This window comes from Passer domesticus, chromosome 8 (assembly GCF_036417665.1).
Source record: "Passer domesticus isolate bPasDom1 chromosome 8, bPasDom1.hap1, whole genome shotgun sequence".
Taxonomy (NCBI): Eukaryota; Metazoa; Chordata; class Aves; order Passeriformes; family Passeridae; genus Passer; species Passer domesticus.
Genome location: NC_087481.1, coordinates 31,949,633 through 31,976,694, shown reverse-complemented (window position 1 = coordinate 31,976,694; position 27,062 = coordinate 31,949,633). Strand labels below are relative to the sequence as shown.

At 40.8% G+C, this 27,062-nt stretch overlaps 1 protein-coding gene across 3 annotated transcripts in view; it reads right to left on the bottom strand.

Annotated features, from left to right (window-relative positions):
• The window catches only part of BMPR1A (bone morphogenetic protein receptor type 1A), a 73,178-nt gene that overhangs the window by 45,930 nt on the left and 186 nt on the right, over nucleotides 1-27,062 (bottom strand). The window lies entirely within an intron of this gene.

Genomic DNA, 27,062 nt, shown 5'->3' with positions numbered 1-27,062 from the left:
GGAGCTGTTCCACTGCCCAAACACCCTCTCTGGATGAAAAACTTTTTTCTATTATGCAGCCTCAACCTCCTGTGACACAACTGCAGGCCACTCCCTGGGCTCCTGTCAGTGCCAGCACAGAGCAGAGATCAGTGCCTGCCCCTCCTCTTCCCCTCAGGAGGAAGCTGTGACTGCAGTGAGGCTTTCCCTCAGCCTCCTCCTCTCCAGGCTGAACTGAGCAGGGGACCTCAGTCAGTCCTTGCACAATTTCCTCTCAAGCCCTTTACCATATTCACTGTTCTCCTTTGGACATTCTCTAACAGCTTTCTATCTGGTCTGGTGGACCCCAGAACGCACACAGGACTTGAGACAAGGCTGCAGCAGGCAGAGCAGAGAGAGACAATCCCATCCCTCGATCAGTCAGTGATGGTGTGCCTGATGCATAATTAGAAGAAATTTCTCAAGTAATAAAACAAGCTGGATATTTGCTAAAGTATACTTTACTCATCAGAATTTTAGAAGACATGAGCATAAAAAAATTTCCATCCTTACCATTTGCATGATGATACAGCACTTGATTTGCAAGTCTAAAGTCAGGCCACCATGGCCTCAACATCTGCCCCAGCTGACATGAACAGGTTGGAGTAAGGCAATGCTGCCTCACACAGCAAATAATACACAAGAGTAATTCAGTGTAGACACTAAGGTGCTCAAAAACCCTCAGCCATTTCAGCTATTAAGTCTAATAATTATTCATTCTGAATGCCAGAATGTTATACTGTCTCTAGTTCTTTGGACACCATATTATGAATGCTTTCAACTTGACCTAAGATTTCTAATGACAGATTTCTGAAATACTGCATCCAGAATAGACCTGAAGGGCACAAACAAACACAGGGCAAGAAAAACCATCACCAGGTTCCTGGACACGCTGTACAGTTATCTAATATCTAATCTGGCCTCTTGCATTTCCTATTGATTTATATATTTGGAAGCAATGGTGAAGAATTCATCACATCTCAAATTCTCTTCTTCAGACGCACAGGAGTCCTGGTGCCCTCATCAAGGATTTGAAAGAAAACCAAGCTGCCTTTTTCTGCCCCTTAGCAAAGCCACAATAAAAACTCATTGTGGTAAAAGGTGGTGACAGGCCACTTGCAGAGAACAATACAGATCTCTTCTGGTTAACTGCCTGGGAACAGGTTCATTTTGTACAGCAACAGCACCTTCCATGAACAAACACCAAAAGAGACGGCTGTATCCTGAAAAAAAAAGACTTTAAAAAGAATGGCTAAATTAAATCCACAGCTTCTTCAGCGTGGGAGAGATTTTTGTCAACAAAGCTCTAAAGGCACCAGAGGTGTGCTTGCTGAGAATTGTGACACACCTGGTTCTCTGCACGCTCCTCCAACTGCTCTGACAATGCTGACAGGAGCTATCAACCCTGACAGCTGTTCTCCTTCAGACACATCTCAATCCTTTATTTTGGAAGTCAAGGCATCATCCCACAAGTTGTGGCTGGACAGGGTATTCCCAAGAGGAACCTGATGAGCACAACTGATCCTTCACTGCTGTGCCTGTTAAGGACATCACTTTTTATAGAGATGAGCACAAAGCCTATGGAAGAAAGGGGAAAAGGGAGAAAAGAGGCATCATTTGATTTTTAGTCAATTAAGCACTCTTGGGGTTGGAGAAGACCCCTGAGATACAACCACAGTTTTAATACATGATTTACAGCAAAATACACACCATGTGAGAAGTTATTTGATTTTTGTATGTAGAAAAAGTAATTTAGACTTTACTGTGTTCCAGGGTGGCTTGAAAAATAGTATGAAAGCTTTTCCATCAACACTGAAAGACAGCATCAGAAAAATATGAGCAAGCATTCATGGTAGTAATTGTTCAATCATGTTTTTAAAAATTCATGCTTATTTTAGTTCTGGAAAGCTTGTCCTGCTGCAAGAAACTTAAGATACTTGACATTGTTGCTTTAATATGACTTCTAACAAAAAACCCCAACCAACCAAAAAAACCCCAAACCCACAAAAAACAAAACCCTCTGACTCTAGCAGCTTTTTCTATTTACTGAAGACACAAGAGCCAGCAGCTGACATTTGAATCTCATCTAAATTCAAACAGGAAATACACTTTAAGGAGTTATCAATTGCAGACTGATTCACCCCTGATACAGTGGATTCTTCATTTTGAGAAGACTTCTAAATGCACAGGTAAGAGCATTTATGGCATACTGGGCTAGGAATTTATGTTGTTTCCTTTTGCCCATGAACAGACAACATTCCCAAGCAGAATTACTCAAAGCTGAATACAACATCCACACTGCTCAGCCCAACCAAGCAGAGCTCCCCATCTACAGGACCAGACTGAAAACAGTGGAGACAAAGTCCCACTGCACAGAGCATGGACCAGCACAAGAAGGATTATTTATCTTTCCATCTTTGTCCCATTTGTGGCTAATTAATAATATTTAAACAACTTTGAAAAAAAGATTAAAGCAGATCTATTTCAGATGTATAAATTAGTACACCATGTGATGTATATCTTTCAACAAAAAGCTAAAGCAAGTTTAACAGATACACTTTAAATTATTAATTACCCTAAGTCATTTTTCTTTATCAGTTTTTCTTTTGGTGGGGAGAAAGGAAAACAGAGCATCTTATTATCTTCCCTTAACTTAGCTATTTATATTCCTACTCAAATAAGTGAATAAAATTCTTTTTTTTAATCAAGGAAAAATAAGAAAAGGAGTTTGAATAGAGAGGTAACCTCTGTCCCTCTCTACATTGATTCCATCTGCATTCTATTAAACCATCAAGCCATTTATATATTAACCAGGGTTAACATACAAATAAAAGAACCAGCAAAATATTTAACACTGGCAGCTTCTTTACTGGCTATGCTAAAGTTCTACATGAATCTCAGCTGATTTAACCCTTCAGATGCATGACATCTATTTCATAAAATTATACAGGCAACACTGCAGCAAAGTGTTTTTCCCTGCAGAGCAGCTGCCTCCTCCTCCTAAGCAATGTGGAGAACTATTTATATAATAGCAATCAATACTGTGAAATTTAGGGAAAAGCAGCTGAGATTTCCAAATAAGATTGCTGGGTTATCTTTTCTTAGAAGTTTCTTTGTGACACAGGCTACAGACTATACACACCACTGTGTAAAGACTCTGGAAGACAAGGGCCCTACTGCAAACATCTTTTGGGCTCAAAAGAAATTCAGTCACATCTGGGTATATGCTCAAAAGAAACTTCTGAAAAGAAGTTTTTTGAAAAAATAAACTTTTGTATATGACTTACAGACTTCACTAACAGGAGCCCTCCTTGAATATTTTCATCCTTTAAACAGGTAACAACAATGCAACTGAAGTGTCACTCTTCAGGTAGGTCCTTTCAGCATAAGGTAATTTCCACTGAACCACAGAGCTACTGAGCTTCCTTACTCCTTGAAGAAAGAAATTTCAGCCCACTAATGAACTGAAACTTCAGCATTCTCTGTTTGACAAGAATGCAAGACACTTGGAAGTGATGATAGATTTCAACACTAGATACTTTCCAAAAGTATTTACTGGAAACAGAAAAGAATCCCAGTTCAGTGCAGCAGTTTCCTTATTCAGGTAAAGAAAGGTGAAAAGCTGTCAGAGAGCAAACTCAAAGTAAACAACAAAAAAGTCAGTTTTTCCTGAAGGGTTTTATAAAGGATGGATTGGTTATTTACATTTTACCTCTGGTTTTTTTCTTTACAGCAAGATGCAGAAATTAAAACTATACATATAGCATATAATTAAACCATACTGCAAAAAGAAGATATATACACACACACAATCATGACAACTTTTGCTTGTTCAAGTCCAAAATGCAATTGTTGGAACAAACAATTGCAGGAAAAATGTACAGACTGGGGATTCAAAATGTGTAAGATTACATGCCTTACAAAGCCAAGGAGAAACAAGTTCAGTATTCCTATTTTTTTAAATGTAAAAGAACATTAGAAAACTTATATATGGAGTCCCACTCTTATAAACCACAGAAACTTTGGAATAATGAAATGACCTTCCACCTTATTATAAGCAGCTTTGACAATTACTAAAATTGAGACAGAATTACACAGTCTGCAAAAGCAGGCTCCATTGGTAGGAGTACCTTTCACAGAAACACACAGCTTTCCTTACTATCAGCCCCACCAACTCAGCCCAGAGTTAACAATGGGTTACTTCCTTGGGACTGCTTTAACAGTGAAGATTCTGTAAAATGAAGTATGTACCCCAGGTATGCCCCTGCACTTTCTTCAGGTGATTTATTCAAGTTTATGCGAGTGCAAGTCAGGAAAAACTTTCCAGCACACAAAGAAGTCTGGGAAGTCTGACTTGGTTCTGCTGTCTCTAAAAGAGTTACAAGATAAAACAATAAAAGTTACTTAAGTAAGCAGAAATAAATGAGTATGTTTAAAAAGAAGCTCTGCTGAATAGAAGCAGTACTCTTGCACATTCCTTCTACCATTAGTATATTCTCAGAACTAAAATAGAACAAATATTTAAGTATATTTAAACAGAACCACACAACAACTCAATAACAAGCTTACAGCTCAAAAACAGAACTTGAAAGATCTAAGCAGTGTAACTAAATCTTAATCAGAGCAGCATGCAATCATATTCTGGCAGTCACTACAGCAGATGCCTGCCACCAGTGTAATGTAAGCATCTCCAGAACCTAACTCCTCCTTATTTAGAAGGAAGGATATCTGGGACAAAAAGAAAAGCTTGGAATTGCAGGAAACACAGGAAAGGGTGAGTTTAAGATGCTGTAATATATTTTGCTTGAGCATGTATGTCTAGAAATCAGGTGAGACCCAGTAATTCTGAAGTTCTTTAAAATACAGGATGTGTGTTTCTAATAAATTGTATGATAATTCAGTGACCTGATTAAGCCAGTTCTGACTGTCAGACTGCCAAAACCTTGTGTAGGTCAGACTATATGGATCTTGGCCTTTCCTAAAACCAGAAAAGGGAGTGGGAAAATAGGGAGGAAACAATGATGTCAGGGGACATAGATATGTATGACCTAACACAAAAACTCCTAATTGTGTCCTTGGACACTGCTAACTCCTGCCAAGGCTTGCAAAGGCATCCAATGGCCTTGGGATATTTTGTGTTTCCTGAGATAACTAGGGAGGGAGAAGAGGCAACCACACAACACACATTCCTCAAAATACTGCTCAAAAAGCTTCAAAATTCAAGTGTTCAAAAATTTTCCTGATGAATTAAGAGCTTGCAGGCTTTCCTTGTCTACAGGCTCCCTCAGGGGAAGGTTTATCTCTCTGTCAACAGACCCTAATGCTTTGCAATTTGTACAATGACAGTATCAGTTCTATGCAGAGTCCAGCAAACAGGTTTGGCAGAGGTGGGGGCTTCCTGGCTGGCCATAGCGGGGGTTTCTTCTGTTAAATAAGCTGAAAGCACAGTTCCTCTTCATTAAAAGATGTGAAATATTTATAAGCTATCTTAAGAGGAACATTCTTAGATCCTGTCAAATAGCAGCAGTTTGGATATGTAATTATTATCACACTACTTGTAACCCGAGCCCAGCACTGACAAACTGCAAAGCAGCCTCAGAATCCCGTATCTGCCTCCGGGAGGGAGAGGTCATGGAAAAAAAAATAAAAAAGGCATCTGATAATTTGAAAACTGCATGATCAAAATGCTTTCAAAGATCCAGAATCTGCTGCACCAAATCCAGTGAGAACATGAGCAGGATGAAGCAATACCCTTCTGCTGACAGATGAGTTGACAGAGGAGACTTTCAAAGGTGCATCAAGAAGAGCAGGAAGAACAAGAATTCACCCTCCATCAGCTCCAAAGGTCACAACAAAGAACCATTTATCAGCAATGGATACAGGAAGGTGTCTTGCAAAAATTAAATAGCTACCAATATTTATACTTTTTATACTTTGACTGGGATGAAGAGCAGGGAGATTGTTTAGAATAATCAAACAGGTAAGGAAAAGATGTGGAAAGAGAACAGCTTTTTTTTTTAGCTACTGCTGATCTCCAGATGGAAGTTAAAATACCCCAGAACTCAGCCTACCCAAACAGCAAGGGAGGACTCACCCCAAAGCTCCTCAGCCTCACTGTGCTGCTTCAGTCTCTACTGCATGTGAAGTGATGACAAACAACTCTTCCATTACTGCACAGTGAGAGGACATTTTTTTACAGGTTTTCCAGCACCTGGATTATTTTAAAAATTGCCTCCACATTAAAGAAAAATCATAGATTTTACAATTTTTAAACTCTTTGGTCAATTGTAAATATTAGAAGTTTTCACAGCATAGCCTATAATTGGGTATCTAAAGCTCAGTGTATTTTGATGAGCTGCAAGTTCAGACTGTTCTCATGTTATGTTTTTATGAGAAATAATTGTGTCAAACACCAATCATACAGCAGCAGGACCACTGAAAAACAGATAAAATGCTTTCCAAGCCACTGTCGGTAAGTGAAACTAAAATAGTTTATGGAGAACCTAGGAAGTGCTAGATTTCTGCTACTGCAGTACTGCAAAACAGTGCATAATTAAAATGGGAAGGTCCTTATAATCTAGTCTTATCTTTATTACATTTATCTTGCTTTATTTTGTTCTCCTTAAAAAGGCTTCCTCAGATGCTACTATAATCAAATAAAATATCAGAAAGCCACTTTTAACATGAGAAATTTTTCCAATACAGCTGTTACAAATAATTTATCTGTGGAGAAACAATTTTCACTTTTTTCTTTAGCTCTCTGCAAAATCACTGCTATTTTCTGACAATAACAATATTTAAATTCCTCAAACCTACTGACATATGCAACATCAAAGAAAAAGACATGGAAGAAAGCTCAAAATTCCAAGAGAATTGTCCACTTTTTAAAAGACTGAGTTAATGCAAGAGACCACACAACAACAACAAAATACCTAGTGAAAAAACACAGTTGTATTCCCTTGATAGTTTCCTGAGTTTTTGATGAAACTGCAGCCACATTTGAGAAAGCTTTTCAGTTCACAGATACGTTCTATTTCTCATTGATGTTGCAATAAAACAAAACAAACAGTAACAAAAAGGAAAACATGAAATGTGCAGTTTTAAATAACAGCCAAGAAATACACTAAATGCTCCTATTTTCACCTTCTGATGATGTTTGCAGGAGGAAAAAAAGGCCTCAGAAGAGAAGTAACAGTTGCAGAAGGCTGCCAATACACAAGGTAAACAAATGAAGTGGGGACAAATGTTTCTGCAGGGCCCTTGTGACTGGGCAAGGGGTGATGGTGTAAACTGTGCGGTAGGTGCAGAGTAGATATGAAGAGGTTTTGTTTACCGTGAGGCTGGTGAAACACTGGCACAGGCAGCCGGGAGAGGTGGTGGATTCCTCAATCCTGGAGACATTCAAGGTCTGCATGGACAGAGCTCTGAGCAGCCTGAGCTGCTTGGAGATGTCTCTGTTCACTGCAGGGATTTGGACAAGATGTTTTAGAGATCCCTTCCAACACAAACCCTTCTGTGATTCCATCAATGTTATGGGTTTTGGTTTAATTTACTGTCACCATGTTAAAAGTAAACACAATAGTTTGCAAGTTGCCACTAGTCCTTTGGAGCTATCTCCATACATTTATGTACACACAGTACAGAAACTGTCATTTTCAAGCAATCAATATTGAAGGAAGTGGCAAAAAGAAGACAAGCTAAGAGATCTTAATGCCAGTATACAGTTAATACCTGAAAAAAATACAAAGAACCAGGAAAAAAGATTCTTGCCTTTAGTATTTGGGGAATTTTCTCTAGTTTAGTAATTTGCCTTAAGGCTTCTCATCCTCTACCAAGTTCCAGCATGGTTTATTTAACAATAAGGATTCTGTGGAGTTGAGTGGTAACATTCACATTTGATAACACTGCCAAGAAAAATCCAGTTGGAAAAATAACATAATTATTTGCTTGTAGAAGACTTGCAGAAGGCCAGAACACCAATACAAAACCCGTCACGGTTTATTACATATTATAACAGAAATGATACCATTGTCCTCTCTTGAATTTGAAAACTTGACATGCATAAATTTATGCTGAAAAAATTACTGTCAGTCTTCAATTGTATCTATATAAAACCAGATCCCTACCAGGGGACAACAGGCAATAGCTGACTAGGCAACAGTTCTACCCAGAGCCATTTCCTACCCTGCGTCACAAAAATAAGAAAACTAACTACAGGTCACTTTGAAATTAACTCCCTCATTCTAGGCCTGACAATAGAATTTTAACACTTGCAGAAAATCAGGGGACTCACGAGAAGTACATTAAGAGTTACTCCTTTTCTGGCAAATAATTTGTGCAAACCACTGCCAAATCTAACACTGACAGAAAAAACACTTCAGAACTTCAGCATTTTTTAAAGTCTTTCCATTGTTTCAAATACGCTCTTCAAAACAAATAGCATTTAACATCCATTGCATTATGTTATCTTTCCCAGGTCACAAACACCCATAATTTAAAAAAAACCACAGGTAGTAACTGCTGTAGCACAAGACTATGTTCTGCTAATACAAATGCTAAGATTTAAAATAAAATAGGAGCCCCATTTTATTTGGAGAATCAAGATGTCAGACAAAAAAAAATAAAAATGCTAGGCATCCACCCAATAGCTCCCACTGACAAAATATTCAGATTGAGATTTTCAGATAGCCTGTAGCACCAAACTATTTGGCAGCTCTATTGGCTCAGCTCTCCGTATAAAGTCAGATTTAAATCAGGGAACAGAAGACTACCACAAATGAGGGATAAACAGAAAGAACAGTCTACACATTTTTTCATTCCCCAACCTAGATCTTCAGAAAGCAAGAATGCAGGCCATCTGAAATAAACCTTAGTTACAAGTAACTAATTTTAGAAGTGAATAAAAAAATTGTTAAGTCTCCTTCTAAAGAAAGAGCTACTAGAAAAAGCCCACAAATCTGACCCTAAATAAAGGGCCAGCACTCAGTGCCACATCTGTTAGCTGAACAGCTAACAGAAGGATGTGACACAGAAGGATGAATGCACACTGAAGTTCCAGTTCTCATATGAACTGTCAGCCCCACAGATCCTGGTTGCTGTCAGACAGAACCATCAACTCTCACAGGCTGGAAGAGACCTCCAGAAGTTGCTCAGTCCAGCCCCATGCCCAATAAAAAGCCAAATTCCACGTTCAGTTAAGCTGCTCAGGACTTTGACAAGGAATATCCTGCACATGTCCAAGAACAGCAGCTCTGCAGCCTCTCACAGTAATGTGTCTGTGTCCCACGTACCTCACCATTCTAATTTTTTTTTTTTAATCCAGTAAGAAATTACCTTGCTGTAACTTGCAACTACTAATTTAGCACCCTTTCAACACGCACTCCTGGGCAGACTAGCTCCACCTTCTCTGAAGATAACAAACATCACTCCTCAGCCTTCTGCAGGCTGAGCAAACACACCTGGTGCACAGCAGCCCCTCTCCTGGAGGCCACACCACTACATCAGTCTCCCTCTTCTACTGGGGAAGCCACACCTGGAAGACCAAGCCTGCAGCCTTGCTGGCTGTGATTTCTCTTCCAATCCAGCAGAACACTGAGCCCAACCCAAAAGGCTTTCAGCTTGGTCCCACTGCTGTCCTGCCAGCTGCAGACCAGAGCTGGTCCTCCATGTAACCTAAGCATGAAAGTTTTCAAATACCTGGTATGATGGGTTTCATGCTGATGCTTGGGGTTGTTTAGTTTGTTTGGGTTTTTAATAGGTTGGATTTCTGAGATCAGGACAACGACTTAACCTGCTACATGGAATACCATAAAAATGGAAGGCACAGACCCACCCATTATCTCACTGCCCTTTCAGACAGGTGAACAAATAACAGCTTCACAGCAAAACCAACAGCAGACACAGAGCATATCCTCCATTCCCTAGGCCCTCAGCTCCAACACCATTTCAATTTAGTGCCAAAATAATTTTGTTGCTTGCCACGGCAGATTAAGGGAAGTGTTTTTATGAAGATCTATGCAAACATTCTGCAAGGTAAGCATGTGTGGGCGGAAGCAGTATAACTCAGATATGTGAGTTAACTTACAGTGACTCCAGCAGCTGTGCTCTTTTTCAGCTAAGGCAAGAAATTGGGTGTTGGTAATAAATTTTACCCACAGCTGTGCATTTATTAATTTGCCCTGGATCTCAACACAGGGCCTTTACCATCACAGACTACTGGCAGTTCCAAAATTGGCAGAAATACCTAAGTAAAATACATTAGATGTGCATTTATAGCTCTTCTCATTTCTAGTCAATATACACACTGATCTCAGTATGAAAATGATGAAACTATTTGAACTGCACTGAAACCTATTATAGAGGCACAGACTGGAACAGAAACAAAAATGTGTGGTGGTTTTTTACATCAATTACCTTTATATATTCACAACAGCAGCTGCACCCACTGCATACTGCTTTGTGTGAATCAACTTTTTTTTTAAACCAACAACACACACATTTTAAATTACAGAATGAGGAGCAGTAAACTGAGAAAACACTTGGCGAAAGACTACCTGAGATGATGAAGTAATTTATTTTTACTCTATATAGTCTTAATAAGAAAATGAAATTCAATGTCAATGTTTCATTTTTGCTGTTATCATCAGATTTTATTGATCTTAGGGTCAAGTGAATCTTAGCAATAAATTTATGTACACATTTTAACTGGACAGGACTAGATTTCACATGTTGAGGCTGAAGTGCAGGAAAGTTCTCTAACCTGTACCAGAGACACTTAGGCTGGCAGAGACACAAAAGAGTCCCTGCCGTGAAACAGAATCAGCTGGGTCCCTTCAGTTTTGGGGAGCTCAGGGATGCAGCAGCAGCAACTCTAGAAAGAATTTTCAAGAACAAGATACTCTCCTCGAGTGTTTCATTTTAACTAAAACAACTGCAGAGGACTCTTCAATTCAGCGTGTGATGGCTTTTATTTGTGGGAGGAGGGAGGCGAATAAAAGGAATTCCTTTGACAAGAGAGCTGCACTGCAAACCACAACCAGGATCGTTTTACTTCTTTAGCTACAAAGAGATTACATGCAATGAAGAAAAATCCCATGATCTAACAGCTTTTACAAATAATATCACTCTAACCAGTTGCCAGAGAAGATATTTTTGCAGCTGATTTGCTTTGTACATTTCACAGCATTTGATACACAGTATTCATCATTTAATCTCTGATGAATGTGGTATCTCATGCCCTTGCTGAGCCTTCCCACGGACAAAGCTTCACTTAGCTCTTGAACTAAATCTAAGGTCGTTATTTATCTCATGTTTGTGATAATATACTGAAGGTAAAGGAAAAAAAATCAACAGTTATGGACTCCTGATTGGCAGAATGATTTACAACCTGAATTAAAAGCAGGGGGAAGAACACAATACCCCAAACAACATAACATAACATGCTCAGAGCTTGAAATTGATCTGTCCTGCTTAGTTTCTTTTACCTGAAAAGATTTATGCAGCCCCAAAGAAGTACACAAGACATGCTAATGACCCTGCAGGAACAGTGGGTACCAGCAGACATTGCTGTAACAGCTACAATAAATATTCCACAAAACATTCTGTTCCGAAGTCAACTTGAAACCTTAAATACAAACTCAGCTCTATTATAACAAGCCTTAATGATATTCTCCTGCAGGTTGGGTTTTTTTAAATGGTGAAAGCTTTAAGAAGTGTGCACTAAGTACCTAACTATTGTTCTGCCAAGGAACAACTGAGTACTGCTGCAGTGCAAACATGAAATGGAAATTACCATCTTTAAAATACATTACTTCAAATCGCTATTTCGTATCCATGGGAAGAGAAGGGAAAACAAGCAAAATACAAAAATCTACACCTCCATGAAAAAAGCAAATATTTACCTAGAATTTACATAATAGAGGTAACAGCTTGAAAAAATGAGATGGCAATAAGCACATCAGATAATTAACCTTCTAGCTCTCAAGGAAATATGCGAAGCAGTATAGTCTGCTTCCAGAAAGTCCTTACAACCACTGTTAGCTAAGCAAAATTAAACAGCGCCACGAGGATTTCTGATCTCTAAAAATAGCTCAAAAGCAAGTTGTTTCCTAGTAAGCAGTCAGGCTTTCTGGGCGGCGAGCGCGGCCCGAGCGCTGCCGCGGTGCCCGTGAGGGGCGGCGGGCGCGGGCCCCTCCCGGCGGCGCTGGAATGCGGAGCCCGTAACCCGAGCCGGGCCGCCCCTCCTCCCGCACCGCCGCGCTCGCACACACTGAGCCTCAAAATGGCATCCCGGCACGGCCTGCCCGGGAGCCGGGCCGCGCCAGCCTCTCCTGAAATGGGCAGGAAAAGGAAAAGCCTTTCCTCGGGGTCCGGCGTTCCCGCCGCGTGCCCTCGCTCCGGCAGCCGCGGGGAAGCAGTGCCCGGCTCGGGAAGCACCGCTGCCAGGCCACGCAGCTCTCCCTCCTTCGGGCCGCCTCTGCCGTGACTCAAAACTCACCCGAACTGCCCTACACCCTTAGACAGAAACCTGTCTTACTCAGGAGCAAGGAACTGCTGAGAACAGCTCCTCCATTGCAAAGGCCTCGCACCTCAAAACCAATGTACTCATGTAGATCCAACGAGACAGATTTCTGGAATGATGTGAATTGTCCTTCTCAAATGAAAGGGACAATTTTGTTATGAATTCACTTAACTTTCCAAACTATAGGCACATAGATTATTTCGGATACAACAACACTACAATGTGTTCAGTTTCAGGTCGATTACGTACAAGCATAGAAATTAGTAAATTACCCCTCAAAAGAAGCGTGAGATGGTCTTACAGATTAACTGTCTCCATCTATTTTCTCTAAAAGCCAGTAGTTTTGTACCATAAAAAAAGGCTGTTGCAATTTGGAATGAGTATTTTGCTGTAAACAAAACGAACAAGAATTTTACCATTGTGAAGATACTGAAATTACTAAGGTGCCATTACGCTACCAGATAGCAGAGACTTGGAAAAAATAATCATTCCAGTAACAGCACATGCAAGGAGAGAAAGAGAATAACCTGAAAAACATATTTCTAGTAATAGAGATGTTACTCATTAAGCACACTACCAAATGTTCCATCAGGAGCTGAGAAAGAAGCCCTCCACGATCTCAGGAGGGTGAAAGTCTGTCACCATCAGTGTGGAACCAGGGGCTCACACTGACTCCCTCTGCTATGACTCCCATGGGAGGTGCTTTGGACTTCCTTGGCTGAACTAAATCTGACACTGCCGAGCACTGCTAAGGATGGCAATTCTGCAACTCTACCAACAAGAGACCTTTGGTCACTGTACACTGGACAGAGTCCCTCTGTTCACATAAAAAAATATCTCACCACAACAGGTTACCAGAAACTCTTTGCTGTTATAAAGTCTTAGGCCTGGATCTTAAGTCAAAACCAGAAATTCAGAGCTCAGTGACTTTTACACAGGATTCCTTCACTCACATGGTTTTCCCTGTATTGGTTCACAGCTACAAAATAGGAAAGAATTCAAAGTGCTAAGAGACACTGACCTAAAGCACTGTCTTAATGGTAAAACCCTAGAATCTAGTGAGGAATGCCAAATACCACTATGTCCCAAAAGACTTTAAATCTGAAAAAAACCCCAACAACCTAGAGTAGGCAGGATGATGAAAAGAATCACTCTTATTGATACACTAATATCTAATACACCTATCAAAAATCCTCACTATCAATACATGTTATTGCAGGTCAAGGATCAGAAGCACTAACAACTGGCTATCTCCATAATTCTAGGCAAAGTAAGCATAAAATGGATTATTTTTCTTTGTTATGCATGAGAACAAAAACCCCATGCAGATGCCTTTGTTACAGAATATGAGCACTTTAAACAATTTTTTTTTGTTTACTGCAAACAGACTTATATTTGCAGGACCTCTTTTTATAGAAGGCAAAATACAGCCAATTTTTCTTCTGTGTATCATACGTGATAGCATTTTGTCTCTCAGATTATGTAAAACTCAGACTTAAATTTTTCCCCAAAGGAATCTCTCCTATCTGTTAGCATTCTACAACATTTTATTTCCAATTTGTAATTTCTATCAGATAATCAAAATTTAAAGTATTTTCTATTTTAACCAGAATTTCTCTATTAACCTAAGGTAACAGAAAATGTCGTACACATAACAAATAAACAGCTATTTTTCTTTTAAAATATATTTAATAAAGCTTACTCATTGGAATAAAATTTATTCAAATTGTTGGTTAGCAGTGGAAGAGCAAGTATGTTTACATATTAGAATTGAAGCTCAAAACACCATAACATGATTACCTGACAGCTATTAAATGCCCTGCAAGAAGTTATTAGTGTTGATTCTCTTTCAGAAGGCCAATATAACAGTTCCACCCTTAGCATCCTCCCTGTAGTTTTACTTTGTTGTGTCTTTTTTAACATAAACTTTCCCGTCACTCCCACAGGTCGTGTTTTGGTCTCAAGACTATTATTGGGATATTTCACACAACTACATATAAAGAAAATTAAGCCAGTGCTAAAACTACAAAGTAATCCTAAAGGTTTCAACAGGGGTTAAAGCCACTGTGCTAAAAATAACAAGATGTATACATATTTTACCAAGGATTCTGTTTTCCAAAAGAGCAGATAGAAAACACCACTGTGATGTTTTACAAGGACATTCACAAATACCTTCAAGTGCTTCAGCACAAGTTTCATGCCAGCAAAGATTACAGGCAGTCACTGTGGGAGGGAGAGGGAACCAAGGAGAAAAACAAAAACAAAAGCAACAAAAAACCCAAACTAATTGTGCCATTTCAAATTAATTTTAACAAATGAAAAGCAGTGTCAGGAAATATACCTGCCTATAACAGTTTTAATATTTCCACAGTCACAATCTTTAAAAACTGCAGACCACATATCACAGAAACACAGACATGGTGAAATGGTGGTGACCAAGGGACACAAAGATTACAGAAAGTACTGTTAGAAAGCACTTTGGAAGTGAAAATTTCCTTTAACTTCTTTTTGTACTTGTCTAGGGCGCATGAGTAACACAGAACCTGACTGGTGTCATTCTAAACAAAATATCTTTTTGAACACACTTGATTTCCTGTGAGAAATGTCACTGTGAACATCACTAGCTGCTCTAGCAAGTGCCACTTTATCCACTGATCTCTAACACACCATGGACAAGCAGTCCCACTGAGCTGTAACTGAGTGCCTGGCCAAAGGAAGCTGTGCCAGTCACTGCTTCCAGGAGAAGAGAATCTTCTGAAAGATGTATCCAAATTTATGGGTTTAAAAAAGTTATTTTTAAAGTATACTTTTAGAAACTTGCATTCTAAACTAAAAACTCAACAGTATTGGCAAATTTCTTTGCACAAGACTCAAATATGTCCTAGTACACCTTCCAAAAGCCCAAATTATGGATGATACTACTTCCTGCTTAAAACTCAGCGCAGAAGAATAGCATTTGTCAAATCCAGCATTTTCAAAAAACAAGTGAATTTGCAACAAGCAGTTTAGCAGAATCTGGTTTTTATTACAATGTAATGGGTTCCATAGGTGGAGGAGCATGAAGTGCAGACATACTAATATATAAACATGTGGCTGCATCAGTACTCCTATGAGCTTGTCAGACATTTCAACACTGTATTTTTGATTATTCTCTCATACCAACTGCACCGTTACAGTGGCATTTGATTTTATTATGTTCGTTGTCAAAAAGCTAATCTTCTTCAACTACAGCAGTTATTTGAAAAAATACATTTTTAGAGACTGTATTTCATTCTCAAATATATTTTCCCAGTCATAGCCATGAGCCAGCTTAGTGTAATACAGAAAAGAACATCCACATTTCACTTCCTAGATGCTATGTCACTTCATGCTCCTTTTGACCAACTCTGTAAAAATCCTTGGATTTGGGAATAGCACACTTGTTATTATATCTGAGCCTGCTATATAAAGATTTTATTGTGCTTTCTGTCTGTTCTAACAAAGCCTGGGTTAATGAGGAGAACAGAAGAAAAAACTTGGCTGAATTGATCTACTCTGCCCTGGCAGCGATGCCAAACACACATCTATGGTATTTCTAGTTCTTAAAGCTCAGGTGGTTCTTTCATCTCAAATTTTTCTCTTCATTCAGGGAAAAAAAAAAAAGAAGTCATCACATATCAAACAAATTGCATTATGAGCAACAGACATAGGAAAGCCTGGTTTTCTACAGATTTGTTCTATTTTGGTCTATATCTTTTCCCAGTGTAATTGCTCCAGCTCACTATATATCCTGTACGATTTCACTCTCCCTGTCCCTTAGCAATAGATCCATTTCCCCACTCACAGTCATATTCCTCCAACCACAGTTGTCTCTCCCTTCCCTCCCACATCCTCTGGTGCCAAACATCTTGCTGGCTGGACAGTAATGTGCATATTGACCTCCCTCTTAGCAGGCAGAACAAGTTTACTGAACACTTCTGATCGTAACATCCTTCACCTCTGGGGACATGAACACAGCTCAAGACCTTTGAAACAGAAACAATGTGACATCCACTCCATAATCTGACTAGATACCTAATCTTCAAACCTGCTGATACATGAAGCTTGTCTTTGAAGTTTTAGGTATTAGGAGTTTGCCAAACTCCAAAACTATACAGACTATATCAAAGGCAGAAAAATTTAACAGAACTACAAAACAAAGGACTGAGCTGCAAAAGAGTGAAGACGAACGTGGGGATGGGAAAGTAAAGATCCTGACCAATTTTTCCTTAGTGGAGTGAGAATATAGTCAATATACACTAAGAAGTTATACAGGATCACCAACATTCAAGCTAATTAAAAAAAAGAAAAAGAAGGCACTCCAAACTGGGTAACATTCCCAAACAGCAACTTACCCTCAAGCACATTACACTACAACTAAACCGGGCCTGGAAGGGGCACTCTTGTTCTCTATGCTGACAGTACTGCTTGGTCTGCCCCCACAACCGCAGCCAGACTGTCAAGAAGTGAAGCCTACTGAAAAAAAAATTTAAAAAAGAAGGCAAAAAGGGTAATGAGCCCTCAGCCACTTTAGACTCCTAGAGCATCAGAGCAGTGCCAGCCAGTGCTGCTGCAAAGGCAGAGGGAAGACGCAGCAGGGTGGCGTGAACAAGGAGTAGAACTGGCCCTTCGAGTGTACCCGGCTGCTTAGGCTGCTTATCTGCAGCACAGAACTGCCCTCTCCATCTGGCAGTTAATTATTCATCCAGCAGACATCAATGGCAGTCTACCTGGCTACACTGCTCCAGTCCTTAGGAAATTATATGATCAATCTTTCCACACTAAGCAAAATAAACTACCTGAACAGAAAATGTTTCAGATAAGGCAGATACAAAAAAACATGTTACTTCACGTTTGATGGCAGTTTCGTTCAAGCAAACCTAACAAATGTGTCAACGAAGGCAGATGGGTGCCAGTGCAACATTAAAAAAAGCTGTAGGCGTTACAGACACTACTAAGTGCAACAGCAGAGGAGCTGACGTGCCTGGCTGCGTGTGGGTGTGATAAAAGGCCTCCGGATTCGCCGCCTGCTCTGTGGCAGATGTCTAGCCCAGCACTCTGCCTGTGACACCGCCTGCTAGCAGAGCAGTCAGGAGCTAAGGGAGAACAGAGCCCTCCCTGGCTTCACGCAGAAACGCGGGGAGTTCCTGACCTACAGCCAGGCACAAGTGACTGCCACCAGTGCACACATCCGTCAACAAATCCGGGTGATGGCAAATCTGCACAGCACTTTCATCCCCAGCCACGTATTCTGGCAGCGACTTTGCAACTGAAATATTTGCTGTCAGGAAGGAAAGAAATGCCCCATTTTACCAGCCTTGTAAACCTGCCATTCCCGTACACCGTGGAGAAAAAAAAGTAGTGGTGAAACACTATTCATCAGTTTTTTAATTTCATTTAAGGTTTGATAGATTACTATCACCATCTCTCTCTCCACTGTTTCTCTTTCCTTAACTGAAGAGGCCCAAGTCTGTTTAGTACTGCATCCTATTTGTACTGCTCAAAGAAGGAAAAATCCAACAGAACAAAAATATTACCGTATCATTTCAATAGGACTGCTGAAATTGTATTACCAAAAGGACACAACCTGTATGTCCATATATAATGAACTTGTACAGCTGTATAATCATATTTTTAAAATACTTAACTATATAGAATGCTACTTCAAAATTGGCCTAAACTCATTTAAGCCTGTACTGATTGTAATGAGGGAAGTGCTGGCCCTCCTGTCCTCTTACTCTACATAAGGTACCACAGTGAACTGGAAATACTGAAAACCTAGGGGGTTTCATGTGGTTAGTTTTCAGTTAAATTAGCAAACAAATCCAACCTTTTACTTGGCCAAAAGTGACAATGGAAACACAAAAAAGAGAAGAGAGGAAAAAAAAATTCAACACCATACGCACATAGGTTCAATCCAAAGTAGGAGCTTCACAACAAAGATCTTGCCATGTGTTGATACCTCATTTAGAGCCTATTACTGTTTTTGCTTCTGCTTGAATTAAATTACATTGCACTTACTGTACCTCAGCCAGTATTTTATCATCCAGGCATTCAATACTGCTCAGGCCAGTTTACGGTACCTGTATCAGCTACAAATTTCACCACACCATCCACTCCCCCTTCCACACTGTTTCCAAGCACAAGAATAAAACAGCCCTCCTCACCTGCTCCCAGTGAGGCTGTTACCACTCTCTGCCCCAGGGGCATCTGTCCAGTTCTTCCTGGGAGCCCAGAACCAACCAGAACTTCCAGATGTGTCTCACCCAGTGCTGAGCTGAAGGGCATCATCACCTCCCCGAGCCTGCCCACAACACTCACCCTTGGACAGCCTGGGATGCACCTCCCCAGGCTTTGCACTTCCCTTTGCACAGCTTCATGAGGTTGCCCTCTGCTCTCTTCTCCAGTCCATCCAGGCCCCCCAAACTACTCCTCCCAGTTCTGTACTGCCTACAAACTTCTGAGGGTGTGCTCTGTCCCGTCATCCATGAATGTTCACTTGGTTGCACTGTACTAGAAATCCAGCTCGACCCCTGGGTCACACTGTGATTGGTCCCCAGCTGGACTTTGTGCTGCTGATCACAACTCCTTGAACCTGGTAGCTCATCCAATTTTTCATCTATCTCACTGTCCACCTGTACTTCCATCACTTTGTTGATGAGGATGCTACAAGTGATGCTGCCACTACCCCAAGGAATTCAATTTAAACAATATCCACTGCTGCCCACGCATTCACTGGAGGCACCTACCAACATCACCTGTGCTAACCTGCTGCTCTCAAATGACTCCTCATTCACCCAAAAGGAAGAACTTGAGGAATCTCCATGGCAGTCTCACAACAAAAATCCCCACAACGCTGTGCATCCCTCACCACCTCAGCCTGTCCTTCCTGGAGAGCCCCTAAGGAGCTCCAGCCATGTCAGCTGTCCCACCCCATCTCTGACCAAAACAAGATGTGATGCCACAGCACACAGACCATCAATTTCTCCTGTTTGTGCCCAATCTTTTCCATAACATATGGAAAATAGTGAAATCCAAATAAAATAATCAACTTCGGTTAAGTTTTAGAAGCTTCATACTGGCTACACTTTTAACAGCCTGAAACCTCATTTCACACTATGAAAATGTTAGAGATGCTAGAGAGAAAAATCAACAGCGACAGGGGAGTAATAATGCACGGATGGATAGATATGGGAAGAGGTGCTTTGCAGTTATATAGAGCGAGGAGATTAAGAGTTCTGTCACTCCTGTCCCAGGCTGGAAGAGAGCTCTGGGCCAGCAAGCCTTTCTCACCATGCCACTGCTCCTCTGCCCACACTCCCTGTTACCTGAACCCAAAATCCCACTCCTGCTCTTGCAAATGCTCAGGAGACCCTGGGATCTGTCACTACAGCACTCCCACAGCTCCTCTTCTCAATCAAAGTAACACAAAGGAGATTTATTTTACCTTCAGTTGGTCTAAGTACACACAGCAAAAAATACCTTCCAGTAAACAATTACTTCTTCCAAAAGCAGAAACAATTTGAAATCAAGATTCAAAATAGCTGAAAATTCTGACATTTCTCTTACATAACCTCAAAATTTTAAATTTTGGTAAAAATTCTTTGAAGCAAGAGTTTCTGTACAAAGCAAAAAAGCCATCTTATGGCAAAAAAGCCATTTATCAACTAAATCACCCTTCACATGAGCAGTCTAATGCTTTCTGAAAGACTAGCTCTACCATATGTAAATCTTAGTACTAACAGGAAACGCTGATGAACACCAACAATGTAAAAAACTACAAAGACAAAAAAGAACACAAAAGAAAATGTGAAATTTCACATTTTTACAACCTGCTTAGTAGCTCAGAGAGACCTTTTCTAACTACAATTGTTTCATGTGCTATGGATCTCTACTGAAAAGGACTGAATGTGCCTTACAGACTCAGCTAGCTCCTGGCTGTTGGGATGGAGGGAGAAGCTTCCAGAGAGTGGTGTAATTCCACAGCTGTCTGCTAGACTGTCTTATGTGTTCCTCTGGAGCAATACTGCTGGCCATTGATGGGAGCAAAACATTTGTAACATTCTTTTCTCACTAGTGCACCCTCCTTTTATATAGTTTTTAGTTAGTTACTTTTCCTGTAACCAACTTCTCCCCTGAAATTAAGTCAGCAGAAATTAAAATACATTTATAAAGAACAACCAAGCAAAATCACAGAATTTCATTGCAGCAAAAAACTACACACACTAGAGATGCTTTGGGACAAAGAAGGAAATACTTACATCAGCTCTTCTCTCCACCTCTATTCTCCAGGCTCCCAAGACTATTACTGACAGTATTAGAGAGATGTAAATATTATACAACAGCATTTGAAGCTTTGAGAAAATCTTGAGTAATGCCATTTCTGCAACGGAACCTCTGGCTAAAGAATGCACAGCTGCTGAGCAGATGTATAATTTCAGCATTTAGATTCCATTATTTCAAGGGGGATTTTTTTCTTTACTCCATGTTTTCAGATTTTCTATTTCCATCTGGTTTTTGACCTCCTTCAGCTTAGTCCACTCTTCTCTGTTTTAGTTCATTACACCAAAATAATTTTCTAAATTAGAAACATCTCTACATTTAAAAACTTGTGAATTTAAAGAGAGGTGGGGGAGTGAAACAGGGCCAGGGACAGAACAAAACCAGACAGTTCAACAGAGGCTTGGGTTTGAATAAAAACTGTCCTGTCTGGATCAGGATTGATTTTGCAGTTCCTGGACTAACCCAAATTGGCGAGCCTCTAACTGCATTCCTTCCATGAAATTTTAAGAGCAGGAAACTGAAGAATATCAGCTATATGGGAATGTTTCTAGACTTTGCCAGAGCCCTCTGCCATAAACTTCTGAGTATAACAACACTCCAGGTTTTGATTCTTTTTAGTTATGATTAATTATAGTTTTAAGTCTAAAAAAACCCATTAATTCACCATGTACTAAAAGAACTTTACAAAACATATAAAGATTAGTGCAAACCAGAGTGGTTGCCAAATCAATTAAGAATTTATTATAATATTATTTTATTATGTATTATTATATTTTAATTGTGTTATATTATTATGCAAGAGTACTAAAATATTTTAAAAATATATATTGAGAAAGCATTTCTATTCATCTAAGTCAAGTAGAGGACTAGGGCATAGAATATTGTCTGTCTTAAACTTCAGTCCACACTACAAGTTTTAAAGATTAATTATGCCTGGTAGAAACACTGATGCAAATGTGACAGATTGGCCATAAAACCTATCCAATTTTCCATTTAATTTCAGGCTCAGAATAATAATGTGCCTGGGTGGGGAAGGGCACAATCTTCAATCCTTACAAATGGCATACACATCAGAATATTCTACAGGAAACTTTCTGTAGAATATTTTCACAAAAAAGAAAAGGAAAATTATTACAAACTAGGAAATATGGAAGATAAAGTTATAAAAATACATATATACTTTAAAACAAGTATAGATGGTGGAATTTACTGTTTGCTTTGAGAGGAGACATTCAAACCAAGTGTAAAAAAAATCTTTAAAGTGAAATTCCCATATCTTCCATCATCAGGGACATTTCTGCTTAATACTTGGTACCACTAGTGAATTTTTCATTATTCCTAAAATCCCTTCAACAACCTGAAGAGAAGATAGATTCAGGGCCCAAAGCAGGGAGTGAGGAGAAGGGCTGCACCTCATTAGCTGGCAGCTCATGCCTGTGCCCTGTCCCAGTCCTGAGCTGTAATTAACTCTCAGTTGTCCAAACCTGACAACTGCACGGCTTGCTGCTTGCACAACACTGAGAGGGAAACAGGAGGGTTTGTAAAATCTTCTCCAAAGCATTCTGTTAAAGATGATTTTCTCTTCCACAAAGAAGGAAAGAGCCAGGAAGAGCACATTTTACCCAGCTTTGTGGTCTCCTCACTCACATTTCCAGTCACCAAGGTTCACTGTTTTCTCCCAATAAATCCCTCTTTTTCTCATGCTACTTCCCAAGTTCTTTCATTCCCAAATATAAAAGGACAAGTAGATGATACATTTTTCGTATTCTCAGTATTTCATGTATTCCATTATTCCTGCTCAATAATTCCTCCCAAGCCTTCTGTTTAAGCTTCCTTTTCAAGCCCTCTACACCCCTGCAAAAACACATGGAACAGTTCCTCTGCCTGACCACTGCACTGTGAATTTCTAACTGAGCACAGGATAGGAAAAAGAATGATTAATTTAGAAAATGTTAGCTGAGCTTATTCACCACTTTCATATCCCTGATGTTCTGACTCTGAGCACACAGTGTGCTCATTTGCACAAATGTCATGAGCAGAATATTGATTCTCTGCATAAGTGAAATCTCTGATGACTTCAGTCCTCCAAAGTCATTTGAGCTCTGTCCACCAATTTCCAGTCAAATTTGGGATCAGGCTCTCACAGAGGAAGTACAAAGACCTACAAATGTCTCTAGGTGGGATTTTTTTTTTTTAATAACAAGAAAAGAAAAGCAAATTTAAATAATTTCAATGGCTGCAGCAGTGAAAAGGAAATAGCTTCTACAAACCAGATCTATTTCCTGGTACGTATCTTGTGAGACTTTGATATTTCTCTAACTTATCCCTGCCTCATCTGCTTGTATTTATCAACCAAAGCATGTCAGTAGTGACAGTTTTCTCCTTAAGATGGTGAACTCAGAGAATACAGACACAAAGAAATGCTAGTTGCTTCCACATTTAATCTAATAAAGTTGACTGAAACCACACTGCAAAAATTTATGTGATATCAAATTTTTGTAACAAGCATTGTTGATGTTATAACATACGATGCAAATTAAGTTACAATACTACAGAGCTGAGTTAATATTGATATTTTCCCCTTTTAATGCAAAGCAACTCATGACACTTGAATTACATTTAAATGCACTACATTTTCCTCTGTATTTTGGAGAATCCTATTTTGAGGGGAAAATGAGCATAAGAGCATTTAGCTGCATGTTGCAGGCACACATTCTGTGAATTGTTACTACACAGATTTTTGTCTAATCAAAATATTTCAAAACATTCGAAGTTCACACCTTTAGGATACTCAGAGCACCTCCCCCTGCCCCATGAAGAGGCACCGGTGACAGCTGGGTGATGGCAGGGACAGCTCCATCAGGGCCATCACCTTCACTGTAACTACAGTGTCACTGCAGAAACACAGAGCTGGGGACACACCTGCCCTTCCACAAGGCTTTGCTGTGGCTTTTCCTCTCCTCCTGCTCACACAACCTATGAATACTATCACAATCATGAACCAGAGTTTATTTTCCTACCCTAACTCTTGTTTTGAATTTTGCTACCCAGACTGCCATTAAACAGTACTAAACCTAACCGTAACACCCAGAATTCAAATGAAATGGGATGGAAACTACAAGACACCCTTTAGAAAAATGGCAAGAAAAAACCTCTCTGGATTATAAATCTGAAACAGAGTGACTATATTTCTCACACTGTTTGTGTACAGCTGAAACAATGGGGTCATAACCAGAAACCCATGCAAGGGTTTTGCACTACCACAAGATGAATGAAGTTCTTGGTCTTCTCAATATATCAAATATATGTCACCCTAAAATGCTTCAGTGTCCAACCTGCTACAGTGAATTTCAAAATATATATCGCAGACTAGTGGTATAATTGCTTTGTTTTACTTTGGAGGGAAATGGACATGAAATACACCTAATACACTCTGTAAATACACCCAGCAAAGTCCCGGGAAGCCAGTTCTCAGCAAAGGCCATCCTGGCAAGTTGGCAGCTTGTCCCCTGATGTCCTGGTCAGTGGTGGGCCAGTGTCTTTTATCAAGCTAAAGCTCTTGGGATTTACACACCCCAAGTACAATGTACTACACAGATGTTTCTGGACTAAATCCCTCACAAAATAGCTATTCCATAAATCTTCTCAATAAAAGCACTGAGATTGCTAAAATTATGTTTTCTGTACAGAAGAAAAATGAGGTGACTGTTTCAAACTTTTACCCAGTTCCAAGTATCACCTAGCGTGGTCTCCTTGTCATTCTTAAAGGACACAATGCAGCAGATCAAGTTTTCCATTCATTGTCATTTTTAAACATTTTTAAGAGTAATTACTTGCTGCTGGAGAGCAGTAAACCCTCAACAGCTCTCACAGCAACCTTTAAAGGATTGCAAGAAAATGATTGCAAGAAAATAAAGCAGAAAGAAATCATGTTTCTCCTTAAAGCACTGCCCATCCTGGAAGCACAAAAGAGACCACTGCAACTGGGGACCATCAGCACGGCTGTGGTGGGACAGCTGCAGAGGGTTCTGCAGATCTTGTCCAAGAAAGGAAAAAGTGGAACCACTAAAGCAGCAGTGAAAGGGAAAACTTCTTGTCAGGCACACTCCGTGCCTGCCTCCAAGTCCTGCATTTTGGGGATACCAGCAAAGGAAACAAGGCTTCAAGTACCCACATATGACTCTGATGAGATATACTTTTAAATTGCCGAGTTCCTTCTGCCATTTATTTACAGACGACAGTAAGAGAAGTGAAACAATCCCAGGCACTGAAAATATGCCCTCTTTTTACTGAGGAACCAAGAAATACTTTCCCAGGTATCCAGACAGAACCAATCTCCAACTGATGCTTGAAATAAGCAAGGACAAACAGACATTTGTAAGTTTCCCTGCCAGAGACTGATTGGTCACTTGCATTCATCTGTTGGTTTCCAGCAATTTACCAAAGAAGTTACTGCAGCTCTGTGTGTCAGACCTGGCATCCAGAAAAAGCTCACATAGCATTTACACCACCATATTCAGTATTTTTCATATGCATGACAATTTTGACTGTGAGAATCTTGCAGAGCAGTGTCCAAAACATCAAGATTTGGGGTCCCACACACTGGCTTTAAGAAAGTCCATGCTCCAGCTACATTTTGTTTCAGTAAACATATTTTTTAATCAGTGAATTCCAAGTGACATGCTATTTCAGGCTTGCAGTTTACCAAGAGCTTTCTGCTCTAACTTGAACAAAGGCTCAAACAGATAACAGCCAGAGGTCCCCTTCAAAACTAAATTACTTCACAATTAAGGGAAGAAAATAATTCAGATCCAGCTACATATACTCGCTGTTGCTGGAAGATATCAGCCAGCAGGACATACTAAGGACTGGCAGCTGAATCTTGCAGGTGCATGAGAAGACCCTTCATAAAATTTCAAACCACATCTCAAAGTCTACCAGGTTGTCCCTGTCTACATAAATACATATAAAATACACACCCCCGAGCACACACCCCATAGAAAGCTACAAAAGAACAAAAGTAGGAGACCAAAAGACAAATACATTGTCTGCAAGAATTTTATCCAGGCTGCTACAAATGCCACAACATGGATAACCTCTAACTGTAGACTGGGTAAATTATCTGACTATGAATTGCTTTTATGTCAACTTTTTTTACTCCAGGATTAGGTTCTACTAAAAATCAAACAAACCTTCCAATTTGGGAGAGTCTTCCTTATCTACAAAAGCAGCTTCTCTATCCCTGCAGGTAACAGGCCTGAACAATCCCTAGCATGCTAACTTGATAAAAGAATTCAAAGATAATTACTTCTAAGCAGAGAACAAAATATGTAAATTCGGAGGGCAATCAATTTACACTGGGAAGAATCGTCATACAACTTGACACAAAGTAACAGGCAACTGCTGAAAGGAAATACCACAGCTTACTACCATTCCCTGCTGCTGAATTCACTCTTAATTTTACCAAAACAACATCAGAGTGTGGTTGATTGAAAGGTGGTAAAAAGCCATTTGTGCTTTTGAACCCCGTTCAATAGCTTTTGTAATCAGTTATGAAAACCGGTACATAATCGGTCTCAACAGCACAATCTTTCGCTACCAAGATACGGGCGATCATTTGGGGTTATTATTTCTTCAGACTTTTTTTTGTCTGACGCCGCTGAACGGCAAAAGCCGATTTGGAAAGCCGGCGTCCAGCTTTGTTCGAGGCTCGCACAAAAGCAAGGCGAAGCACCTTGCTCCTCGTACCCTTCCCACGGCGGCGGGCGCTGCCGCCCGCTCGGGCTGGGGCCGCCGGGCACCGGGCCCGGCATTACAACACCGGGAGGGGAGGGAGCGCACGGCCGGCGAGCGCCGCGCCGGCCCTGCCCACGCAGCGGCCGCGGGCCCCGCGCAGCCCCCGCGGCGCCCACCCGGCCCGGCCCGGCCCGGCGGGCAGCGCCCCCAGCGCCGCGGCGGGGCAGGGCTGCCGGCCCGGGGGGCTCCCGGGGCCCCGGGCAGCCCGGCCGGGGCGGGAGGGCCGCGCCGGAGTCCACCTTCGACGGCGCTGCCCGCGGCCGGCGCAGACCCCGCCGGGCACCGCCCAGGCCGGGCCGGCCGAGGCGGGGAAGGGGCATGGCCGCGGGGGGAGCGCCCCGCGTCCCCCCGGCCGCACAGGGAGCGGGGCAGGCGCGGCGCTGCCCGGGGCGCCCCGGCTCTCCCCGCCCGGCCGCGGCCTCCGCGG